Raw genomic sequence first — 6,837 nt, forward strand, 5'->3', positions numbered from 1 at the left:
GTCAGTTCACTCAGCACGGACTGCAGGTCAAACCCGCAACCTTCCTGGTCCTTGATACAATCGTCCATTGTAGAGAAGCAAGAGAGTCCCCCTCTGCTCTAGTTACATGTTCGACAGTGTCCTTTCTACATCAGCAGCAGTTGCTTCACGTCAATGCAATTCAAGGTATGTGAAGTGCTGTGACTTATCACTGAGAGACACAATGAGACACTAGATAAACACAAGTCTTTCTTTATCCATTTCTGTGTGCTGTTGATGTCCCAGTCCTATGGCCCCTTTAAAGCTGTTACTTATTAGCCGTCCTCATAAGTGGAACAGCTGCTGCCGTTGCTACCTACAGCTGTTTCAGTGAGTGGCTGAATTCTAACATTGAACCAGCCACCATGCAATTCTACGGACTGCTTGCCAATTAATTCAAATTCTCACATGGAGCTCCCTGTGAAAAGGCTCTTTGTCAGAATCTTCCACCCTCCATAAACTTGAGCTCATCCCAAACTCTGCTGCCCGTGGCCTAACTCGCACCAAGTCCCGTTCACCCATCACTCCTGTGCTCGCTGACCTACACTGGCTCCCAGTCTGGCAATGCCTCGATTTTAAAATTCTCATCCTTGCTTTCAAATCCCTCCATGGCCTCGCCCCCCCCCACCATCTCTGAAACCTCCTCCAGCCCTACAACCCTCCGCGGTCTCTGTGCTCCTCCAATTCTGGCCTCTTGAGCATCCCCGATTTTAATCACTTCACCATTGGCGGCCGTGCCTTCAGCTGCCTCGGCCCTAAGCTCTGGAATTCCCTCCCTAAACCTCTCTGCCTCTCTACCTCTCTCTCTCCTCCTTTAAGACGCTCTTTAAAAGCTCCCTCTTTGACCAAGCTTTTGGTTATCTGTCCAAATATCCTTGTGTGGCTCGGTGTCAAATTTTGTTTGATAATCGCTCCTGTGAGGCGCCTTGGGACGTTTTGCTATGTTAAAGACGCTATATAAATGCAAGTTATTGTTGCTATTAATTCTTAAATATCTATCCACCAACCATTGCTATCAGTCTTGGCAGGTTGTTTGGAGTGAGCTCCAGGGCAGGCTCAGAAAAAACATAGTATGGAAAAGTGATATATGATTTTCAATCAACATTATTTTAATATGGTATTAATAGGAACATAGAAACAGGAGGAGGCCATTCAGCCCCTTGAGCCTGTTCCGCCATTCAATTAGATCATGCGTGATCTGTATTTTATCCATTTACCCGCCTTGGTTCCATAACCCTTAATACCCTCGCCTAACAAAAATCTTTCAATCTCAGTTTTGAAATTTTCAATTGACCCCCAGCCTCAACAGCTTTTTGGGGGGGAGAGTTCCAGATTCCCACTCCCCTTTGTGTGAAGAAGTGCTTCCTGACATCACCCCTGAACGGCCCGGCTCTAATTTTAAGGTTATGCCCCCTTTGTTCTGGACTCTCCCACCACAGGAAATAGTTTCTCTCCAATCTACCCTAACAAATCCTTTAATCATCTTAAACACCTCAATTATATCACCCCTTAATCTTCTGTACTCGAAGGAACACTACGTGTGGGCCGGAGTCACATGCAGACAGGGAGAGGTGGCGATTTGCCCAAATGCTCAGATTATATAAGAGTTCAGGCGCAGCTCACGTTAATGTGGAATGGGCCGCCCTCTTGTGGTAGCACTCAGTAATACTTGTAGAAACAGGAAAGGACCCGTCCACCCCAACAAGCTCATACCCGAGCTGATCGGTCTCAGCCCCATCTCTCCATCTTCTCACCATAATCCCACAGTTCCTTCTTTCAGCAGAAACTCATTCAATTGTCTGTTTGACTCACTTGCACCGTCCACTTCAATGTCGTTCCCCGGTAATTTATTCCACAACTCTACTATCCTTCAGATAAAAATGCTTTGCCCACTTCTCCTTAATCCTCATGTCCTCATTTTTAGCTGGTGTCCCCTTGGATTTGATCCTTCACGACAGGGACCAACTTTCCCAGATTTATGTTGTCAATTCCTTGCATAATCTTGAAAATCTCAAACAGAATAAGACTCAGAATTCCCTTTTTTCCAAAGAGAATAATTTGTTTCAAAACAACAAGTTACAATCATAGAATCTTACAGCACAGAAGGAGGCCATTCGGCCCGCCGTGCCTATGCTGGCTCTTAGAAAGAGCAAATCTAAAGTAGTCCCACTCCCCCCTGCTCTTTCCCCATAGCCCAACAATTTTCTCCCCTTCAAGTATTTATCCAATTCCCTTTTGAAAGTTATTATTGAATCTGCTTCCACCGCCCTTTCAGGCAGCGCATTCCAGATCATCACAAATTAAAGAAAGTAACAAATTAAATAAAGTAACAAATTAAATAAAGTAACAAATTAAATAAAGTAACAAATTAATTAAGTAACACAAAGGTGAGAAACATTCTTTCTTAAAATAAACAGTGCTGCTAAATGTTAATAAACCATCGCGAACAAACCTCAAACTTGGCCCGACTGCAGCTTGAGGTCATTTCGGTTCATCTGAAATCAGCTAAACTTTTATCCGTTCATCACTTTTTAGGTTAGGGTTCGACAAGTGGATAATCAGAAGGACAAAGTTAGCTTTATCATTTAAGATTAGGTTTAACTTATTTTTAAATGACGTGGTGCTTTTTTCCTGTGGGGAGGAGACTGAACCTCAGCAGCCAGCACCCGTGTACCTTACCCGCAGTCTAGTGGGGTAAAGGGGGACTGAGGAGAAAAGAAAAAGAATCAGAAAAGTTCAGTTCAATTTTATTAAACAGAAGCGTGATTTACTGAGCTCCCCGCCCTTGGCTGATTTGGTAAATCCCAGGTTCGATCTCCAGTCCCCATTGAGTCAGCGAAGTGTCAGCAGAGGAATCACAAGTTGGCCTCAGTGCCACTGAAGTAGGAGGGGAAAGGCAGCTGGGGTTCCTGCCCTGATCGCTATCCGGCAACATCAGGAGTGGACCAGGATTGGCCTCGGCTGTGCTGCTCCCCGTGGGGTAAATAACCTGCGTTTGCTCATTGTTTAAACAAACACATGAATGGCCACATGCGCCAGATAATGGGCTGCCATAACGCACCAGCCTACAGGGCGCGTGCCCAGGAGTCCCGGGCAAATATGAGCCCCCCGCCAGAGGCCCTGTGAACACAGCTCACCATGAACCTAAACAGCACTACCTGTCAGTTGTATTAATTTGCAATGCACGGCAGGTGGTGACTGGAATTTGAGTGCTGGGGGAGCGGGCGCAGTTACCTGTGTCTGTGGTCCCAGCAAAGGCCGGGGGGGGGGGTCTAGTTACCTGTCTGTGATATGGGCTGCCCATGGTCCCAGTGGGGGGAGAAACCCGGTCAAATAGACCTGCAAGGAGAACGGGAAGAGTGGAAGATGCTGACGAAGCATCATAGCAGGGTGAGAAGACCTGGTGGAAGAAAATGGGATGGGAGCAACGTAGGAATTGCTAACGAACGACGTCCATCAAGTTCATCTTCCACCATCCTGGTAAAAGAAAGAAGATAGAAAGAATTGCATTTATTCAACACCCTTCACAGGACGTCTCAAAGCGCTTTACAGCCAATGAAGTACTTTGGAAGTGTAGTGACTGTTGTAATGTAGGAAATATAGCAGCAAATTTGCACACAGCAAGATCCCACAAACACCAATGGGATAATGACCAGATAATCTGTTTTTAGTGATGTTGGTTGAGCGATAAATATTAGCCAGGGCACCGGGGAGAACTTCCTGCCTGGGATCTTCTATGTCCATCTGACAGGGCAGGCGGGGTCTCGGTTTAATGTCTCTTCCAAAAGGCAGCACCTCCCGTTAGTGCAACACTCCCTCAGTACTGACCCTCCGACAGTGCAGCACTCACTCGGTACTGACCATCCGACAGTGCAGCACTCCCTCAGTAATGACCATGCAACAGTGCAGCGCTCCCTCAGTACTGACCCTCCGACAGTGCAGCGCTCCCTCAGTACTGACCCTCCGACAGTGCAGCGCTCCCTCAGTACTGACCCTCCGACAGTGCAGCGCTCCCTCAGTACTGACCCTCCGACAGTGCAGCACTCCCTCAGTAATGACCATGCAACAGTGCAGCGCTCCCTCAGTACTGACCATCCGACAGTGCAGCGCTCCCTCAGTACTGACCCTCCGACAGTGCAGCGCTCCCTCAGCACTGACCCTCCGACAGTGCAGCGCTCCTTCAGTACTGACTCTCCGACAGTGCAGCGCTCCCTCAGTACTAACCCTCCGACAGTGCAGCACTCCCTCAGTACTGCCCATCCGACAGTGTACACCCTCAGTACTGACCCTCCGACAGTGCAGCACTCCCTCAGCACTGACCCTCCGACAGTGCAGCACTCCCTCAGTACTGCCCATCCGACAGTGTACACCCTCAGTACTGACCCTCCGACAGTGCAGCGCTCCCTCGTTACTGACCATCCGACAGTGCAGCGCTCCCTCAGTACTGACCCTCCGACAGTGCAGCACTCCCTCAGTACTGACCCTCCGACAGTGCAGCACTCCCTCAGTACTGACCATCTGACAGTGCAGCACTCCCTCAGTACTGACCATCTGACAGTGCAGCACTCCCTCAGTACTGACCCTCCGACAGTGCAGCACTCCCTCAGTACTGTCCATCCGACAGTGCAGCACTCCCTCAGTACTGACCCTCCGACAGTGCAGCACTCCCTCAGTACTGTCCATCCGACAGTGCAGCACTCCCTCAGTACTGACCATCTGACAGTGCAGCGCTCCCTCAGTACGAACCCTCCAACAGTGCAGCACTCCCTCAGTACTGACCCTCCGACAGTGCAGCACTCCCTCAGTACTGACCCTCCGACAGTGCAGCGCTCCCTCAGTACTAACCCTCCGACAGTGCAGCACTCCCTCAGTACTGCCCATCCGACAGTGTACACCCTCAGTACTGACCCTCCGACAGTGCAGCACTCCCTCAGCACTGACCCTCCGACAGTGCAGCACTCCCTCAGTACTGCCCATCCGACAGTGTACACCCTCAGTACTGACCCTCCGACAGTGCAGCGCTCCCTCGTTACTGACCATCCGACAGTGCAGCACTCCCTCAGTACTGACCCTCCGACAGTGCAGCACTCCCTCAGTACTGACCATCTGACAGTGCAGCACTCCCTCAGTACGAACCCTCCGACAGTGCAGCACTCCCTCAGTACTGTCCATCCGACAGTGCAGCACTCCCTCAGTACTGACCCTCCGACAATGCAGCACTCCCTCAGTACTGTCCATCCGACAGTGCAGCACTCCCTCAGTACTGACCATCTGACAGTGCAGCACTCCCTCAGTACGAACCCTCCGACAGTGCAGCACTCCCTCAGTACTGACCCTCCGACAGTGCAGCACTCCCTCAGTACTGACCCTCCGACAGTGCAGCGCTCCCTCGTTACTGACCATCCGACAGTGCAGCACTCCCTCGTTACTGACCATCCGACAGTGCAGCACTCCCTCAGTACTGACCCTCCGACAGTGCAGCACTCACTCGGTACTGACCCTCCGACAGTGCAGCGCTCCCTCAGTACTGACCATCCGACAGTGCAGCACTCCCTCGGTACTGACCCTCCGACAGTGCAGCGCTCCCTCAGTACTGACCATCCGACAGTGCAGCGCTCCCTCAGTACTGACCCTCCGACAGTGCAGCGTTCCCTCAGTACTGAACCTCCGACAGTGCAGCGCTCCCTCAGTACTGACCCTCCGACAGTGCAGCGTTCCCTCAGTACTGAACCTCCGACAGTGCAGCGCTCCCTCAGTACTGACCCTCCGACAGTGCAGCGCTCCCTCAGTACTGACCCTCCGACAGTGCGGCGCTCCCTCAGTACTGACCCTCCGACAGTGCAGGGTTCCCTCAGTACTGACCCTCCGACAGTGCAGCGCTCCCTCAGTACTGACCATCCGACAGTGCAGCATTCCCTCAGTACTGACCCTCCGACAGTGCAGCGCTCCCTCAGTACTGACCCTCCGACAGTGCAGCGCTCCCTCAGTACTGACCCTCCGACAGTGCAGCGCTCCCTCAGTACTGACCCTCCGACAGTGCAGCGCTCCCTCATTACTGACCCTCCGACAGTGCAGCGCTCCCTCAGTACTGACCCTCCGACAGTGCAGCGCTCCCTCAGTACTGACCCTCCGACAGTGCAGCGCTCCCTCAGTACTGACCCTCCGACAGTGCAGCGCTCCCTCAGTACTGACCCTCCGACAGTGCAGCGCTCCCTCAGCACTGACCCTCCGACAGTGCAGCGCTCCCTCAGTACTGACCCTCCGACAGTGCAGCGCTCCCTCAGTACTGACCCTCCGACAGTGCAGCGCTCCCTCAGTACTGACCCTCCGACAGTGCAGCGCTCCCTCAGTACTGACCCTCCGACAGTGCAGCGCTCCCTCAGTACTGACCCTCCGACAGTGCAGCGCTCCCTCAGCACTGACCCTCCGACAGTGCAGCGCTCCCTCAGTACTGACCATCCGACAGTGCAGCGCTCCCTCAGTACTGACCCTCCGACAGTGCAGCGCTCCCTCAGTACTGACCCTCCGACAGTGCAGCGCTCCCTCAGTACTGCCCTGGGACTGTCAGCCTGGATTTTGTGCTCAAGTCCCTGGAGTCGGATTGTTTCAAGCCACAATCTTCTGGCTGAAAATCAATCTCAATCAATTAATTTACAACAGACCCAGACAAAAGGCGAGTAAACCCCCATTGGTGGAGAGCTGTGGGAACCATAATTAGCATTTCCTGCCAAGTATGTTACACTCACCACAGGTCATGTCTCAAATGATTCATATACTGGATCAGAAAATGTTGTTTTCTGATGGAAATCTACCTCATTA

Source organism: Heptranchias perlo, chromosome 33 (genome assembly GCF_035084215.1).
Source record: "Heptranchias perlo isolate sHepPer1 chromosome 33, sHepPer1.hap1, whole genome shotgun sequence".
NCBI lineage: Eukaryota > Metazoa > Chordata > Chondrichthyes > Hexanchiformes > Hexanchidae > Heptranchias > Heptranchias perlo.